Raw genomic sequence first — 19,159 nt, 5'->3', positions numbered from 1 at the left:
AGTATGTGAGTTCTTCATGACTAATGTGAGTCCATGGTATAGATGCACTTTCACCTTCCACCTATGCTAGCCTCTCTAGTGCCACGCAACTTTCGCCGGTACACAAACCCACCATATGCCTTCCTCAAAACAGCCACCATACCTACCTACTATGGCATTTTCATAGCCATTCCGAGATATATTGCCATGCAACTCCCACCATTCCCTCTCATGACTTGTGTCGTCACTCTCATATTGCCATTGCATGATCGTAAGATAGGTTGCGAGATGTTTCAACGTCATACGACAAGCTAGATCGTTGCACATCCTGGTACACTGCCGGAGGCATTTCCTATAGATTCATTTCTAAGCTTTGAGCTGTGAGTAAATAAAAGTGTGATGATCATCATTATTATTGCATTGTCCCATGTGAGGAAATAAAAAAAGAGAGGCCAAAGTGCCCAAATAAAAAAAAGGATAAAAGAGAAAAAATAGGCCCAAGAGCCCAAATAAAAAAGAGAGAGAGAAAAAGAGAGAAGGGACAATGCTACTATGTTTTTCCACATTTGTGCTTCATAATAGCACCATGTTCTTCATGATTGAGAGCTTCTTGCTTTGTCACTACCATATGCTAGTGGGAATCTTCATTATATAACTTGGCTTGTATATTCCAATGATGGGCTTCCTCAAAAATGCCCTAGGTCTTCGTGAGCAAGCAAGTTGGATGCACACCCACTAGTTCTCCTTTTGAGCTTTCACATACTTATAGCTCTAGTGCATCCCTTGTATGTCAATCCCTACTCATTCACATTGATATATATTAATGGGCATCTCCATAGCCCTTTGATACGTCGAGTCAATGTGACCATCTCCTCCTTTTTGTCTCACAACCACCACCACACTCTATTCCACCTATAGTGCTATATCCATGGCTCACGCTCATGTATTGCGTGATAGTTATAAAAAGTTTGAGAAAGTAAGAGTGCGAAAACAATTGCTTGGCCAAAACCGGGGTTGTGCATGATTTACATTAGTTGTGTGAGGATGATGGAGCATAGCCAAACTATATGATTTTGTAGGTATAATTTTCCTTGGCCTTGTTATTTTGAAAGTTCATGATTACCTTGCTAGTTTGCTTGAAGTATTATTGTTTTCATGTCAATAGCAAACAGTTGTTTTGAATCTTACGGATCTGAACATTCATGTCACACGAAAGAAATTGCAAAGGACAACTATGCTAGGTAGCATTCCACATCAAAAATTCAGTCTTTATCACTTCCCTACTCGAGGACGAGCAGGAGTTAAGTTTGGGGATGCTTGATACGTCTCCAACGTATCTATAATTTTTGATGGTTTCATGCTATTTTGGGACTAACTTATTAACTTAGTGCCAAGTGCCAGTTCCTGTTTTTTCCATGTTTTTGACCCCTTTCAGAGGAGGATTTTGAAAGGAGTCCAAACGGAATGAAACTGCCAAAAAGATTTTTTCCAAAGCAGAAAAAGAACGTGATGCCGGAGAATCAGGGCAGGGGGCGTGTAGGGACCCCACAAGCCCCCTAGCCGCAGACGGGGGGGGGGGAGCCCGCGCCGCCCTGGCTTGTGGCCTCCCTGGGCCACCTCTGCCCTAGGTTTTGCGCCTATATATTCCCTAAAATCCCAGAAAAAATCAGGACATCATCGAAAGTACTTTTCCGCCGCCGCAAGCTTCCGTCTCCGCATGATCCCATCCGGGGCACGTTCTGGTGCCCTACCGGAGGGGGGATTCAGATACGGAGGGCTTCTTCATCAACACCATGACCTCTCCGATGATGCGTGAGTAGTTCACCATAGACCTACGGGTCCATAGCTAGTAGCTAGATGGCTTCTTCTCTCTCTTGGATCTTCAATACAAAGTTCTCCATGATCTTCATGGAGATCTATCCGATGTAATCTTCTTTTGCGGTGTGTTCGTCGAGATCCGATGAATTGTGGATTTATGATCAGATTATCCATGAATCTTATTTGAGTTTCTTCTGATCTCTTATATGCATGATTCATATCCTTGTAATTCTCTTCGAGTTGTGGGTTTTGTTTGGCCAACTTGATCTATGATTCTTGCAATGGGAGAAGTGCTTGGTTTTGGGTTCATACCGTGCGGTGACCTCACCCAGTGACAGATGGGGTAGCGAGGCACGCATCGTGTTGTTGCCATCAAGGGTAAAAAGATGGGCTTTTCATCATTGGTTTGAGTTTATCCCTCTACATCATGTCATCTTGCTTAAGGCGTTACTCTGTTCGTCATGAACTCAATACACTAGATGCATGCTGGATAGCGGTTGATGTGTGGAGTAATAGTAGTAGATGCAGAAAGTATTGGTCTACTTGTCTCGGACATGATGCCTATATATATGATCATTGCCTTAAATATCGTCATGACTTTGCACAGTTCTATCAATTGCTCGAGAGTAATTTGTTCACCCACCGTAATACTTGCTATTTTGAGAGAAGCCTCTAGCGAACACTATGGCCCCCGGGTCTACTCCACACCATATTTTCAGCCTTACACTTTTACTACGTTGCACTTTCCGCCTTCAGATCTCACTTTGCAATCAATCTTGAAGGGATTGACAACCCCTTTAAAGTGTTGGGTGCAAGCTCTTTTGTGTTTGCGCAGGTACTCTGGACTTGACGAGATTCTCCTACTGGATTGATACCTTGGTTCTCAAACTGAGGGAAATACTTACTGCTCTTGTGCTGCATCACCCTTTCCTCTTCAAGGGAAAAACCAACGCAAGCCCAGTCTCCGTCAACGTGCCATTTTTTGGCGCTGTTTTCTGTTGCCGTAGCAGCGGCCCATGTTGGCCGCCCGCAATCCACCCCCACAACCCCTCAAGCAAGGAAGGCATAATGGCGGTGATCGTTGCTCCAAGTTGGTCTCGCACTTGCTCTTGGACTATCTCCGGAATCCGCGCCACTTGTACCTTGAGTTCTTTAACCTCGCGCTCTTGGCTTTCCGAGATGGTCTTTTTGTCCTTTTGCCCAGCCTTATAGTATTCCGACCATTTAGTGGACAAACCTTCGCCGGCCACACGACCAGCTGACGACGGCTTACCGAGCTTATCCTTGTGTTTCATTACATTCAACGCCCTATTTAAAGTGATGTCCCAAGGGGCAGACGGGGAGCTCGGAGACCCCGCGCTACTGCTTTCAGTTTCCTGCGGAAGGAACGTGAACCATTTAGAAATTTGGCTTCATTAATTAGAATGCAACCATATGGAGCTAATCGCGGGGGTGTATTCCTAACCAGAACAAGCTCAAGCTCCTTCACCTTCGGATCCGTGGTAAGCTCCTTTGTTACTGGGTCCACCTTTTACCGGTCCCTGACATAGTTCCTGGTCTGCTTTTCAGGGTATTTATCGAAGAGGGGCGGTAGGCCTTGCTCGGCACGCTCCGCGTCCTCCTTGTCCCATTTAGGTTCCGCCACTCTGTAACCGCCGGGACCGAGTTTGTGGAGCCCTAGGTTCAAGTCCCACATATCTTTCCCCCACTGACTTGATTCCCGCGGATGCGTTGCTCTCGCACTTGATCTTGAAATCCACGTAGTCAGATTTGATGATCGAAGGATTTGTCTCTTTGATCTTCTCATAACTATCACCTCTTAGAATCCTTCTCTTCACCGAGGCTCTCCAAGTAGCCAGAGCCTTGCTCATCTTCGTGAGGGTGGCACTGTTCACTTTATTCCCCGCGAGGCGTGTGTTTGCGATGTCACCGGGGAACTTGTATCGTTCGTGCAGCTTTGTGAAGAGGAGGTTGCGCAAATTCGCTCGGCCTTGATGCCTTAGGTTCTCGGTGTTGATCGAGACTGTGCTCCGGATAATGCACCCGAGTTGTCCCGCATACCCACCGACTAATTCTTTGGGCTCCGTTGGATGTCGACTGGAGGACACTTCAGTAAATTCCTCCTCGAGGGTGCCGAGCACGTTTGGGCGCCGGTCCTTCCATTGCTTCTTCGGTTGGCTGCCATCTGTGCGTTCGCTGCCATCATCAGTGGTGGCATCCCCGGCGGCACCATCAGTGGTGTCATCCCCGACGCCACTAGGGGTTGTGTAGTCGGGATCAGTGTCGTCCGCGGCGTCCTCATAGCGGTGAGGTTCTTCCTCCAGCTCCTGGGACAACTCCCAGAATGGCTTGCCCGAACCGCCGCCTCATCATTGTTGGCCAAGTTCGCTCTAAATAGGAAAAAAGGCTACTAGAGTTATTGGATGAGATCAGGGTAGTATCTATTCTTCTCAAATTTAGAGTAGCTCCTTATTTCATCTATGGAGTATTAAGTAAGTACTTGCATCACATATATATAACCCCAATAAAATTAAACTATGTTCCCTGCACACATGAGGTATGGCTGACACGGAAAAATCAAGTAAAGGCGTATTAATTTGTTTATGCATAACCGTGCATATCAACAAGGGATTATATAGGCTTTAGCAAAATCTTACTTTATCCTTAAATCATATTGATTAATGGGCAGAAAAATCATATTGATTAATAATTATCAAAATCTGAGAAGAATAAATGTAGAGTTATTGGATGACATTCTTTTCCATAACTCTTACAATGGTGCAAATACTCTTGTAGGGTGTTGGATATAATAAAGTCATATTGATTAATGCGGACTAACCGAAGAATGTTCTGAATTGGAGATCACCATCATTCCATCAAACAATATTTCGAGCAAATCTAAATAATAGCTAGGCATATAAATATTCATGTAGTCATTAGGGGTTTTAAGGGAGTTATTATTTGGTATCCAAGTAATTGTGGAAACATTAATACATGTAAGATCAATGACCCTACATGAAAATAACCACATCTCTACTATTAAAGGGGGATCTGCCGTCGTGATGGTTCGACCACGACAGACCACGATAGATCCATCCCCGTCGCTAGCACTTCCACCGCTAGCAGTTCCACCGATTTTTTCCATCCCTCCATAAACCAAACAATTAAATACAGACAAAAGCCGGTTCACACGTAAAACCCTCTACCTCGTGATAGATGGTTCGACCTCTTCCTTCACGCACGATAACCATCGATAAAAAAGTCTGGGTCTCGCTAGCCACGATCGCACCATCCTCCCATCACTCCTCCATTCACCACGGAAAGAAAGAAAGAAAAGCAACCCTAAAATAGCCGCCATGAGCCATCTCTCCAACTGACCCATGCATGATCCCCTCTAACTAACCTTCCCGGTTGTAGTCGAGTTTAATCCCCTGCGGGGGTGGCACTGGCGACGGACACCGACGTGGGCTTCATGGCCGACGACGTGCGCACGGACGCCGCGTCCCTGTCGTTCCTGCTCTTTGAGCCGCCCAACGCCAATGCCAGCCCCAAAGCCACCGTGGCGGAGAAGGAAGAGTTGATGCGACCCTACAGTCACGAGATGCGCATCCGTGCGGCATGGCCGGACGAGGCTGACGCGCACCGGTGCGACGTGCGCCACAACGCCCCGGCGCTGGTGATGACCATGAGCGGGTACACGGGAAACCTGGTCCACGCATTCAACGACGGGTTCCTAGGTGTGGCTCACAGTGCAGCACCTCCGACGCCGCGTGGTCCTCGCAGTTCTCGCGTACGAACCATGGTGGGTCGATACGTTCGGGGAGCTCGTGTTGGGCTCTTGGACCACCACGTGATCGACCTCCTACACGACAAGCTCACGCACTGCTTCCCGGGCGTCATCGTTGGGACGCGCTTCCACGACATCCACGCCGTCGAGCCAGCTCGTACACTAGACAACCAGACCTTCATAGACTTCCACGACTTCCTCCTCGGAGCCTACAAGGACGACAACAGCATGTCGGAGCCCCAGCAGCCGCCGCCGCAGCAGTCGTGGCGAGGCTGGGGTTGCTCGCGCAAGGGGAACCGGGTGATCAAGAACGAGGCGGCGGTGAAGCGTTTGGCGGAGTCGATGGGGTTCGATGTGTCCGTCCTCAAGACGGAAAACGAGGCGCTGCATGCTGGCATCGGAGTGCGCGGCGGTGAATGCGTGCGACGTGCTGGCGGGCGTGGACGGTGCTGACCTAACCAAGCTCCTCTTCCTCCGTCCTGGCTGCGCCGTGGTGCTGTAGGTGGCGTCGTTGGGCGTGCCGCCGGTGGCGCGCGGGTGCTACGAGAAGGCGAAGAACATGATGGGGATGCAATACGAGAAGTACGGCACGACGGAGAAGGAGAGCTCGCTGGTCTACAAGTATGCGGCGGACGATGTGGTGGTGCATGCGATGGGGTGGGTCAGGTAACTATCCACTAACATATTGCAGCTAAACCCATACAACCTGTCTTCATAGGCGGCGTTTGTCTCGCCATAGGTGTTAACTATCTAGGTCAAGCAAAACACCTAGCTGCACCCCATCCCGTTGCGACTGTAGATAAATTAGTGAAGATGCTGACATAATTGTGCTTTTTAGATTATATAAGTGTGTTAATCATACGGAGTTTTTTCCGGTTCATTCACTAGATGACATATGTATTGTATAAAGATACAAGAAATATATTATCATATTTGTTTTCGCCCTACAGTAAAATTACGTACTCCACTGCATATATGGTATCTTTTTTTGGATGTTGAGGATGCCAACCACAAGGATAGATGAGCTATACTACCTTTGAGTTCCTTCTAAAAGAATGCAGGCCACACGAAAACGTATCATAAAACTGCTATCAAGCTGAAATCTTCACACTGGGATACATAAAATTTGTTGTATTGTTAGCATATTTCAATGACTTCCAAAATTTGTTGTTTTTCTGAAATTTACAGCCATATGAGCTCACACATAAGAAACCTGCAGCCAGACACATGTCTGTTTACTACAATTCTTTTTCTGTAAACACATGTTTGCGTAGCACAAATGCTTAACAATAAGTGAGATGTATGCTCCAAATATGAGATGTCATCATATATTTTCAAGTTATTGGTGGAGTTTTCGTAACATATTAAATGTTCCAGTAAAGTCTTATTATGATTCTACGGCTACAAATAAAGTATATTAGCCATGTTTTGCATCTTGCATATTGATTTCTTTTCACACCATTGTAAGATGCTCTACTATACATAGTGTGAGCATTTTGCTTTTATTTGTACGCCTAATGGGGTTACGTAACTCAGTAACGAATTGGAAAGGAAGTGGTGCGCAATGACAATGTTTTGTAAAATGAGGAAGAACTAATGACGCTAATTAAATGTTCCAAACTTTGTTTTTTTTTCTGAACTTTACAGCCATATGAGCTCATACATGATAAATGTGCAGCCAGACACATGTCTGCTTACTACAATTCTTTTTCTGTAAACGCATGTTTGTGTAGCACAAATGCTTAACAATAAGTGGGATGGATGCTCCAAAAATGAGATGTTCGTCATATATTTTCATGTTATTGGTGGAATTTTCATAACATATTAAATGTTCCAGTGAAGTCTTATTATGATTCTACGGCTACAAATAAAGTATATTAGCCATGTTTTGCATCTTGCATATTGATTTCTTTTCACACCATTCTAAGATGCTCTACTATACATAGTGTGAGCAATCTGCTTTTATTTGTATGCCTAATGGGGTTACGTAGCTCAGTAAAGAATTGGGAAAGGGAGTGGCGCCCAATGACAATGTTTTGTAAAATGAGGAACAACTTACGACGCTAATTTTTTCTCCCGTTGCAAAGCACGAACATTTGCTCATAGATATGTGTGTAGGCAATGGTGGGCAGTGGCGCCGATGGTCAGGCGGAGGAAAACACGAAATATGAAGACATGCGGCGCATCAGGTATGTATAGCTGATCCATGGCTATGTATATTTGTGTTGAAATGGGTCAGATGAACTTAATTGGAGGTGTGTACCTGCTTTATTTGTATGCATGTATTCTCTTTTGATTATTGAAGGGAAGAGACCTAGCTAGGTTTGCTATGGCACGAACGAACTATTTTAGTCTCATTTTCTCATGTTCCTACAGTTAATAAACAGAACATATGGACTAAAATAAAGATGTCGCTTATTAATATGTCAGTATGTATTTAGTTCATGGAATAAATTAGGAGAAGAACGGTAAGAGGAAATAAGTGAGTGCGACAACAATGACTTTCAGAGTACAGTGTTGTGTATTCGTCGGTATGTAGTATATATGTTCATCCGACATGCATGTGCTGCTTTTAATTGTTCAGTACGTAGTATATGTTCATACGACATGCATGTGCTGCTTTAAATTGTTTGTATAGAACCCCTTCAAATTATCTTATAATCTGCTTATATAGAATATAATTTCAGTTTCGTGCATTTTCTTGCTTTGTTAGGCTTGGTGGTGTATCTGATTTAGGTCTGTTCACAGGAAATCTGTGCGAGATTTAAATGATATAACAATAGGGTGGCAGATGAAACAACATAAATTACCAATGGGAGAGAGATGTTCGCTTATATGTCAAAGTTTGCAATTAACGCAGGGATGGGAATTTGAGCACAATATATTCCTTTCCTTGTGCTCTTTTAGTTGCCTTTCCTTTCAATATTGGCTACATTGTAGATGAATGGAATATAATGTGCCATGGTAACCCATATGTGAATTAGTTATCATGAAAATCAGTTAAAAAATATTGTAAATTTTGTAACTGGCATTAGTGCGGATCTTAAAGGTAGATATTAGAGGCATTTGGTGTTTATCCCCGTTGCAACGCACGGGTATTCAGCTAGTATCTTGTAATAGTTCCATTGAATCCATCTGGTCGAGAGCCTTTGTCTGATTGAATAGAGGCTTGGTGCTAGCTTTAAGAAAACACTTTGGTGCTAGCTTTAAGAAAAAACTTGGAAATATACAATCAACTTGAATAGAGACAACTACATGAAGAATTACTCCTAGAAGAAATGGGCAGAAAAATCATGCAAGCAATCAAGGGTTTGAATAAGATCATTTTGGACCCATTTCACTCACATAAAAAATAAAGATAAGAATTAAAAAGAAATAAGCTCTGTTTTCAAGAAAGGATAAGGATTTTGTTTCGGTTGAGAATTGGGCACCTTCTAGGTCAAGAAAATTGGGCATGACCTTTGCTAATTTTCTTGACCTAGGAGTGCCCAATTCTGAACCGAAATGGAAATTAATCTACGTTTAAGGAGAAAGCGGTAACCTTCAAACTGTCAGCAAATGCTGGCACAAGCAGCTCTACTATCCCAACTTAAGCGATGAGCAGTGCATAATAAGAACTTGATGACCTTCTCAATGCTGCAAGGTGTACTTTCATGTTTTACTTCGATACGAAGATACTTTGGCTCTTTCATTACTTTTATTTTGGACTTATTTATATGAGAATTAAAAAGAAATAAGCTCTGTTTTCAAGCAGTGCATAATAAGAACATGATGTCAGATGAAGTAAATGTTGGACTTATTTATTAGCCAGCAATTGAATAGTGGTGTGAATACGGGGACTCCTTCACCAATCATCGTTGGCTCAGGTGCCACACACCGGAAACCTCTCGCACGATACTTCCGTAATACTAGTAATCAACTACTAGATCAACCATCCAAATTGTAAGAAGAAATGAGGTACGTAGTGCATGCAAAAATGTGGAAAGCGTAGAAGAACGCACTCAAAATCACCTTGAAACTTAAAGAGATATATCCAAAACCGAGGGCTATTATGAGGGGTTGATAATAACTGTTCTCCACGAGGAAAGTATTTTGCCGTCAGCAATTGAACCCAATGACCCATAACAACTATGTTGGCACATTTTCCACCACTACTTCATCAAGAGGCATTTGTGCATGTTAGTCATGTAAATAGTCCCCAACCCCAAGGTTTTCAAGTTTGCACAAAAAATTTCGTTCGCAATCAGAAGGTCGTCCTTTTCAATAAGGATGATGCATGGTATCGTGAGCATATCGCAGGCTCTGGCCGAACAATATTCGAGTGCGCAAGTATTTGCTTTCAAGCTAAAAATGAAGACTAGTACTACTTGGTTCAGAATATTTGTGCAAAATTTTTACCTATTTGAATTGGTTGAATTTTCCAACTCCAAATGAGGCATGCAGAGCATCATCAAGACTAAATTGACATATATAATTTGTGTGCAGTTTTATATACAAAAGTCTTGGGAAATTTTACAAAATATGCAAACAAAATTTACTAGCGGTGGTTCAGTATCCTAGGACTACTCAACCAAGAGGCTCTGCACATGGACATGACAAATTCATAGTGACTATCTTGTCAAAAAAGAAAAAAGCATCTAAATTATAAGCGATGTTAGATATATCCACTTGCACCAGAGTCCAAATTAGCTTCCAATTACAGATCGAGATCAAACCTTGCGCCCAGGAGAACAAGTAGAAGAGCGGGAAGAGGGATAAATACCTCAGAGAGGAGGACCTCGACAGCAGGCGGCGGAGGCGGATGGGGAGGAGGGAGTCCCCGGCGGCATAGTCCCCGTGGAGGAGGAGGAGGGAGTCCCCGACGGCGCAGTCGCCATGGAGGAGGAGGAGGGAGTACCCGGTGGTGCAGTCCCCGTGGAGGAGGAGGAGGGAGTCATCGGCGGCGCAGTCCCAGTGGAGGAGGAGGAGGGAGTTCCAGCGAGATTGAGGAGAGGTGGGGAGAAACGATGGGTGCTGTGGGGAGAGTGAGGGGAGGTGGGAATTAATTGGTATAGTGGGGGAGCGTTAGCAATGGCGCACCATTTAGGGGTGCGCCATAAGTAAGGCGATAGAAATGGCGCACCTTCTAGTGGTGTGATGACCCACAAGTATAGGGGATCTATCGTAGTCCTTTCGATAAGTAAGAGTGTCGAACCCAACGAGGAGCAGAAGGATCTGACAAGTGGTTTTCAGTAAGGTATTCTGTGCAAGCACTGAAATTATCGGTAACAGAAAGTTTTCTGATAAGATGATTCGTAGCAAGTAGCAAGTAGCAAAAGTAACAAAGGTACAACAAAGTGGCCCAATCCCTTTTGTAGCAAGGGACACGCCTGTACAAACTCTTATAGGAGGTAAAGCGCTCCCGAGGACACATGGGAATTTCTGTCAAGCTAGTTTTCATCATGTTCATATGATTCGCGTTCGCTACTTTGATAGTTTGATATGTGGGTGGACCGGTGCTTGGGTGCTGCCCTTACTTGGACAAACATCCCACTTATGATTAACACCTCCCGCAAGCATCCGCAACTACGAAAGAATAATTAAGACAAAGTCTATCCATAGCATTAAACTAGTGAATCCAAATCAGCCCCTTATGAAGCAACACATAAACTCGGATTTAAGCTTGTGTCACTCTAGCAACACATGATCTACTTACTACTTCCCAATGCCTTCCTCTAGGCCCAAAAAATGGTGAAGTGTTATGTAGTCGACGTTCACATAACACCACTAGAGGAGAGACGACATACAACACATCAAAATATCGAACGAATACCAAATTCACATGATTACTTATAGCATGACTTATCCCATGTCCTGAGGAACAAAAGTGACTACTCACAAAGCATAATCATATTCATGACCAGAGAGGTATTGAATAGCATCAAGGATCTGAACATATAATCTTCCACCGAGTAATCCAACTAGCATCAACTACAAAGAATAATTAACACTACTAGCAACCTTACAGGTACCAATCGGAGTCGCGAGACGGAGATTGGTTACAAGAGATGAACTAGGGTTTGGAGATGAGATGGTGCTGATGAATATGTTGATGGTGATGAGTCCCCTCCAATGAGAGGAGTGTTGGTGATGACGATGGCGGCGTTTTCCCCCTCCGGGAGGGAAGTTTCCCTGGCAGGACGACCCTGCCGAAGCTCTATATTGGTTCTGCTCAAGTTCTGTCTCGTGGCGACGACGATTCCTCCCGAAAGCCTCCTCTTTGTTTTTTCTGGAACGAAACCCTCCTTATAGCAAAAGAGGGGGGCCAGAGGGAGAACTGGGAGCCCACAAGCCCCCTAGGCGCGGCCAGGGGGGTAAGTCGCGCCTAGCAGGCTTGTGGCCTCCTGCTGGCTCCCCTGTGGTACTTCTTCGGCCCAGTATTTTTTATAAATTCCAAAATAATTCCTCGTTGATTTTCACGGCTTTTCGAGTTGTGCAGAATAGGTATCTCAAACTTGCTCCTTTTACAGGCCAGAATTCCTGCTGCCGGCATTCTCCCTCTTCATGTAAACCTTGCAAAATAATAGAGAAAAGGCATAAGTATTGTACCGTGAAGTGTAATATCAGCCCAAAAAGTGATAAATATCAACATGAAAGCATGATGCAAAATGCACGTATCAACTCCCCCAAGCTTAGACTTCGCTTGTCCTCAAGCGGAAACGGAGATCAATAAATATGCCCACATGTTTAGAGAGAGAGGTGTTGACAAAAAAAAATAAGGACATGCACGCATCATGATCATAATCAGAACAGCAATATCATCATATAATCTCTTATGCTAAAGTGATAATTCCTTCACAAAGTAAAGTATGGATCAAGAACCTTATTGAGAATTAACAACCAATAGCCTATAGTCATTGAAGCAATTACAATTTATCATAACATCAGAAAGAGTCAAATAAGAGCTTGTAAAGCAAATCCACATACTCAATCATCCTTTTGTCTTCTACAATTGCTACAACTCACGTGGTACCCATGAGATCAATGTTTCAGTCTGATACAGAGAAAGATAGGGGCTTATAGTTTCGCCTCCCAACTATTTACCTCAAGGGTAATGTCAACAATAATAATTCATGAGTACTTACTTCCAAGTTGACATATGAATATAGATCTTTCCCTAGCACATGACGTTAGCCAAGATAAAGGCGAAATAAGGAATTGGTGTTGATGACCATGACACTTTTAAGGGCAAAAAGTAAAGGTGGAAGATAGGCCCTTCGCGGAGGGAAGAAGATGTTGTCATGCGCTTTTGAGGTTTGGATGTGTGACCTCTTAATGTGAAGGAACGTCACTTTATATTGCCTCCTGTGATAAATAACTTTATTATGCAGTCTGTCGCTTTTATGTCTTCCTCATCACAGGTACATACAAAGCTTATTTTCCACACACTAATAGATCATACATATTTAGGGACCAATTTTTATTGCTTGCACCGATGACAACTTACTTAAGGGATCTTATTCAGTCCATAGGTAGGTATGGTGGACTCTCATGGCAAAACTGGGTTGATGGTTTATGGATGCACAAGTAGTATCTCTACTTAGTGTGGAAGTTTTGGCTGATATGAGGTGGAAGCAAGCGTCACATGCTAAGGGATCTCTAGTCATATAATCATTGTTCGGAACCAAGAAAACATAATTCATGATGTTGTCTTACTTGTCCAACATCTACTTCTAAGCATGCAATAGTTTAGTGAGTGTTCACAATCATAGATGGTGCCCAAGATGATATATTTATATGTGAACCTCTCCTTCTTTATTACTTCCTGTTAATTGCAACAATGACCAAGGTCTACGTTTGTCCACCTACAACAAGTTTCAATCAACATTCTTTTTATATGTGAAGTCACCACTTCCCATAAAATCATTACATGATCTTTCATGCTTTTGCTCTCTTATTATTCTTTTCTTTAGATCAAGGCATGAAGCAAGGCCCTTAACTAAAACACTCTTTATTATATGACTCACGAACTCGAATACATCGGGGTGACACAAAGCAAAACTCATGCCTAGAACACTAAGAACTTTATTCTACAAGAGAAAGATAAAACCAAAAAGGATCGAACTAAGAAAAGGTAAAGGCAAAAGATGTGATGGTGATACGATACCGGGGCAACTCCCCCAAGCTTGGCACAAGCCAAGGGGATTGCCCATACCCGTGCTTAGTTGTCTTCCTTTGAAGGTGATGGTGGTGTGATGACCCACAAGTATAGGGGATCAATCGTAGTACTTTCGATAAGTAAGAGTGTCGAACCCAACGAGGAGCAGAAGGATCTGACAAGTGGTTTTCAGCAAGGTAAAATCTGCAGGCACTGAAATTGTTGGTAACAAGTGATTGTGTGGTGAGATGATTCATAGCAAGCAACAAGTAACAAAAGTAGCAACGGTGCAGCAAAGTGGCCCAATCCCTTTTGTAGCAAGGGACAAGCCTGGACAAAGTCTTATAGGAGGAAAAACGCTCCCGAGGACACACGGGAATTTCTGTCATGCTAGTTTTCATCATGTTCATATGATTCGCGTTCGTTACTTTGATAGTTTGATATGTGGGTGGACCGGCGCTTGGGTACTGCCCTTACTTGGACAAGCATCCCACTTATGATTAACCCCTCTCGCAAGCGTCCGGAATTACGAAAGAATAATTAATACAAAGTCTAACCATAGCATTAAACTAGTGGATCCAAATCAGCCCCTTACAAAGTAAGGCATAAACTAGGTTTTAAGCTTCTGTGTCTCTAGCAACCCATCATCTACTTACTACTTCCCAATGCCTTCCTCTAGGCCCAAATAATGGTGAAGTGTTATGTAGTTGACGGTCACATAGCACCACTAGAGGAAAAACAACATACAACATATCAAATTACCGAACGAATACCAAATTCACATGACTACTATTAGCGTGACTTATCCCATGTCCTCAGGAACAAAAGTAACTACTCACAAAGCATAATCGCATGCATGACCAGAGAGGTAATGAGTAGCATTAACGATCTGAACATAAATTCTTCCACCAAGGAATCCAACTAGCATCAACTACAAAGAGTAATCAACACTACTAGCAACCTTACAAGTACCAATCGGAGTTGCTTGACGGAGATTGGTTACAAGAGATGAACTAGGGTTTGGAGATGAGATGGTGCTGATGAAGATGTTGATGGTGACGAGTCCCCTCCGATGAGAGGTGTGTTGGTGATGACGATGGCGACGATTTCCCCCTCCGAGAGGGAAGTTTCCCCGGCTGGATCGTCCTGCCGGAGCTCTAGATTGGTTCTGCTCAACTTCCGCCTCATGGTGGCGGCGAAACCACGAAAAAGCTCCTCCTTGATTTTTTCCTGGACGAAAGCCTTCATATAGAAAAAGAGGGGGGCAAGTGGGCTAGCAGGTTGCCCACAAGCCCTGATGGCGCGGCCTGGGGGGTGGCCGCGCCGTGCAGGCTTGTGGCCAACCCCTGGCTCCCCTCTGGCGCATCTTTGGCCCAGTACTTTTGATAAATCCTAAAAACAATCCTCGTTGATTTTCATGGTGTTTGGAGTTGCGCAGAATAGGTATCTCAAACTTGCTCCACTTTTAGGCCAGAATTCTAGCTGTCGGCATTCTCCCTCTTCTTGTAAACCTTGCAAAATAAGAGAGAAAAGCCATAAGAATTGTATCGTGAAGTGAAATAACAGCCCAAGAAGCGATAAATATCAACATGAAAACATGCTGCAAAATGGACGTATCAACTCCCCCAAGCTTAGATCTCGTTTGTCCTCAAGCGAAAGCCTAGCTCAATAAATATGTCCACATGTTTAGGGAGAGAGGTGTCGACAAAATAAGATACGAACATGCATGCATCATGATCATGATCAGAACAACAATACCAACATATAATCTCTCATGCTAAAGTGATAATTCCTTCACAAAGTAAAGCATAGATGAAGAACATTACCGAGAAGTAACAACCGATAGCCTTTAGTCATTGAAGCGATTGCAATTTATCACAACATGAGAAAGAGTCAAATAAGAGCTTGTAAAGAAAATCCACATACTCAATCATTCTTTCGTTCTCTACAATTGCTACAACTCACGTGGTACTCATGAGATCAAAGTTTTAGCTGGACACAGAGAAAGATAGGGGCTTATAGTTTGCCTCCCAACTGCTTACCTCAAGGGTAATGTCAATAATAATAATTCATGAATACTTACCTCCAAGTTGACATATGAATATAGATCTTTCCCAAGCATATGACGTTAGCCAAGATAAAGGCGAGAAAAGCAATTGGTGAAGATCACCATGACTCTTTCAAGGGCAAAAAGTAAAGGTACAAGATATGCCCTTCGCAAAGGGAAGCACAGGTTGTCATGCGCTTTTGATGTTGGGATGCGTGTCCTCTTAGTGTGGAGGAACATCACTTTATATTGCCCCCTGTGATAAAGAACTTTATTATGCAGTTTGTCGCTTTTATGTCTTCCTCGTCACAGGTTCGTACAAAGCTTATTTTCCACACACTAATAGATCATACATATTAGAGAGCAATTTTTATTGCTTGCACTGATGACAACTTACTTGAGGGATCTTATTCAATCCATAGGTAGGTATGGTGGACTCACATGGCAAAACTGAGTTGACGGTTTATGGATGCACAAGTAGTATCTCTACTTAGTGTGGGAGGTTTGGCTAATGTGAGGTGGAAGCAATCGTCACATTCTAAGGGATCAGTAATCATATAACATTGTTCGGAGCCAAGAAAACACAATTCATTATGTTGTCTTCCTTGTCCAACATCTACTTCTAGGCATGCAATAGTTTAGTGAGTGTTCACAATCATAGATGGTGTCAGAGATGATATATTTATATGTGAACCTCTCCTTCTTTATCACTTCCTATTAATTGCAACCATGACCAAGGTCTACATTTTCCTACCCTCAACAAGTTTCAATCCTCATTCTTTTTATATGTGAAGCCATCACTTCCCATAAGAGCATTACATGATCTTTCATGCTTTTGTTCTTTTCTCACTCTTTTGATCGTGGCAAGAGGCAAAGCTCTTCAACTAAGACACTCTTTATTATATGGCTCACGAGCTCGAATACATCGGGGGTAACACAAAGCAAAACTCAAGACTAAAACACTAAGACTTTTAATCTACTAGAAAAAGAGAAAACTGAAAAGGAAAATTAAAACAAAGGTAAAGGCAAAAGATGTGATGGTGATACCATACCGGCGCAACTCCCCCAAGCTTGGCACAAGCCAAGGGGATTGCCCATACCAATGCTCAGTTGTCTTCCTTTGGTAGTGATGGTGGTGGAGTTGTTGCAATCTTTGACTCCAAGAGGGCCATTAGTCTTTGATTTATACCTTGGAGAATTGTGATATGTTTTTCCAGCAAAACAACTTCACGAGTGAGACAAGTATTGCGAGCATGAGTTGTTTCACAAAACCTCAAGAGTTCAATCAAGTATGGAGACAGTAGGTGGAGGTAGGGTTGGAGAAAATCCACTTCTTCAACTTCTTCCTTGTTGATCACAGATTGCACTTCATCCCATGCCTGATTCTTCTCCTTAGCTTTGCCCTTGGTTTCTTTAGGTAGCCCTTCCTTAGCCTCCATGACCTCCATCCTTTTCAGATCAGCATGTGCTTCTCCATAGACTTGAGGGAGATTGTATTCCCCCACAGATTCCAGAGACGACATCTTGCTCTAAATTTGCGGCAGGAAACAGGCTCGAAACGAAAAACAGAAGAAATGTGCGTGATGCACGGGTCAGACCAAACGGGAGTAAATATAATGAATTTTTTCAGACCAGAAGGAGTGCCCTGCACGAAACGGATTCCGGGAGGCGCACGAGGTCGCTACAAGCCCTCACGGCGCGGCCAGGGGGTGGGCCTGCGCCGTGCAGGCTTGTCACCTCCTCGCGCACTTTCCGGACTACTTCCAATTTTTGTATTTTTTCAAATATTCCAAAACGGAGAAAATTTCCTACTGGAAAAGTTTTGGACTATGTTTTCTTACTGAATCACATACCTCTTTGTTTTCGGAGTCTGAAACCGGCTGGTAAATATCCCTTAGGTATTCTTCCGGAGTTATGGTATTGATAATATTGCTTTCAACATTTATGGGAGTACCTCAGATATAATGCTTGATTCTCTGCCCATTTACAACACTCGGACAATTACCTTCCGTGTTGTTGATCTTTATAGCATCGGAACGATATACTTCCTCAACAACATAGGGACCTTCCCATTTAGGGAGAAGCTTGCCTGCAAAGAATCTTAAATGAGAGTTATATAGCAAGACATAATCACCTACATTGAACTCACACTTTTGCATCTTCTTATCATGCCACCTCTTAACCTTCTCTTTGAACAACTTGGCATTCTCATATGCTTGAGTTCTCCACACATCAAGAGAGCTAATGTCAAATAACCTCTTCTCACCGGAAAGTTTGAAATCAAAGTTGAGCTCTTTGATTGCCCAATAAGCTTTATGCTCTAGCTCAAGAGGTAAATGACATGCTTTACCGTACACCATTTTGTACGGAGACATGCCCATGGGATTCTTATAGGCAGTTCTATAAGCCCACAGTGCATCATCGAGCTTCTTAGACCAATTCTTTCTAGACCTCTTGACAGTCTTTTGCAGAATTAGTTTAATCTCTCTATTGCTTAGCTCTACTTGACCACCGGACTGAGGGTGGTAGGGAGACGCAATTCTATGGTTGACATCGTACTTAGCAAGCGTTTTACGGAAAGCACCATGAATGAAGTGTGAACCACCGTCAGTCATTAGATATCTAGGGACTCCAAATCTAGGGAAGATAACTTCTTTCAGCATCCTGATAGAGGTGTTGTGATCAGCACTGCTAGTGGGGATAGCTTCTACCCACTTAGTGATGTAATCAACAGAAACTAGGATGTGAGTATACCTGTTGGATTTTGGAGAAGGTCCCATATAATCAAAGCCCCAGACATCAAATGGTTCGATGATAAGTGAATAGTTGATAGGCATTTCCTGGTGTTTGCTAATATTACCTATTCTTTGACATTCGTCACAAGATAAGACAAACTTACGGGCATCCTTGAAGAGAGTGGGCCAATAGAAACCTGATTGGAATACCTTGTGTGCAGTTCTATCTCCCGCATGGTGTCCTCCATAGGCCTCGGAGTGACACTTCTGTAGGGTATGTCCATGTTCATGTTCAGGTACACAACGTCTAATAACACCATCTACTCCTTCCTTATAAAGGTGAGGATCATCCCAGAAGTAATGTCTCAAGTCAAAGAAGAATTTCTTCTTTTACTCGTACGTGAAACTAGGTGGTATATATTTGGCAACGATATAGTTTGCATAATCAGCATACCACGGTGCACTACGTGAAGCATTGATGACATTCAATTGCTCATCAGGAAAGCTATCATCAATAGGTTGTGGGTCATCAAGAACGTTCTCCAACCTAGACAAGTTATCTGCTATGGGGTTATCAGGACCCTTTCTGTCGACAACGTGCAAATCAAATTCTTGTAGCAAGAGAACCCATCTGATAAGTCTGGGTTTAGCGTCCT

At 43.3% G+C, this 19,159-nt stretch overlaps 1 pseudogene; it reads left to right on the top strand.

Moving 5' to 3' along the window:
• The first annotated feature begins 5,227 nt into the window (after positions 1–5,227).
• LOC123396242 lies at positions 5,228–8,352 on the top strand (annotated as a pseudogene).
• Positions 8,353–19,159: the final 10,807 nt, after the last annotated feature.

The sequence above is a fragment of the Hordeum vulgare genome, chromosome 5H (assembly GCF_904849725.1).
Source record: "Hordeum vulgare subsp. vulgare chromosome 5H, MorexV3_pseudomolecules_assembly, whole genome shotgun sequence".
NCBI classification, from domain to species: Eukaryota; Viridiplantae; Streptophyta; class Magnoliopsida; order Poales; family Poaceae; genus Hordeum; species Hordeum vulgare.
Note: the sequence above shows the minus strand (reverse complement) of the source record. Positions and strands in the feature narration are given on the sequence as shown.